Raw genomic sequence first — 441 nt, forward strand, 5'->3', positions numbered from 1 at the left:
TCATATATACACACACCAATACAAATAAGCACACGCTTTCAATTCCTTTACCTATTAAATCACAGCAGGAAAAGAAGGTTTATGTCATTCCACTTCCTTTCCAAGTCCCGCATAGGCAATATTTATACCGGGGATCGGTAACAACAGCAAGTTCCTTTCGCATGGACTGGATGTGTCATTGCGCAAAGATGCACACACAAACACCCCCCAGGGAAAACCGGATCAGACAAACATATCACCTGAGACTCGTTTGAACAAAATACAAAGCAATATTTATTTTAACAGGATGTTTCGTAGTTCCTATCGTCTGACCAAAATCTTCGCGGTGAGGCTCTTGTACCTTACGTGTGTGCGTTTTTTCATAGATTATAGTTGTATGAGCTGGTTATAAGGGCTGAATGCTTGCTTAGAGATAGATATGCAACCAAATAAAACTGAAAC

This window comes from Penaeus monodon, chromosome 27 (assembly GCF_015228065.2).
Source record: "Penaeus monodon isolate SGIC_2016 chromosome 27, NSTDA_Pmon_1, whole genome shotgun sequence".
NCBI classification, from domain to species: Eukaryota; Metazoa; Arthropoda; class Malacostraca; order Decapoda; family Penaeidae; genus Penaeus; species Penaeus monodon.